Source organism: Eimeria mitis, genomic scaffold (assembly GCF_000499745.2).
Source record: "Eimeria mitis Houghton genomic scaffold, Emh_scaff885, whole genome shotgun sequence".
Classification (NCBI taxonomy): domain Eukaryota; phylum Apicomplexa; class Conoidasida; order Eucoccidiorida; family Eimeriidae; genus Eimeria; species Eimeria mitis.
In genome coordinates, this window is record NW_013576510.1 from 12327 (window position 1) to 12540 (window position 214).

The 214-nt window shown below is 36.0% G+C and overlaps 1 protein-coding gene across 1 annotated transcript in view; it reads left to right on the forward strand.

Moving 5' to 3' along the window:
* EMH_0024600 (uncharacterized protein) overlaps window positions 1–214 on the forward strand; it is a gene marked incomplete at both ends in the record, with an annotated part of 6498 nt that overhangs the window by 4765 nt on the left and 1519 nt on the right. The gene's annotated exons all lie outside the window — the stretch shown is intronic.

Consider the following 214-nt stretch of genomic DNA (forward strand, 5'->3'; position numbering starts at 1 on the left):
AAAATATATATAATATATTATAATCATAAACAAAAGAAAGTATTGTAATAGTAAAAAGGAGACACATACAGAGGCACTAAAAAAAAAAATAAACAATTATAATGCGTGCATGAACAGAAGCAAACAGAGGAGATAAAGAGATATACTGCAGCAGCAGCAGCAGCAACAGCAGCAGCAGCAACAGCAGCAGCAGCAACAGCAGCAGCAGCAACAG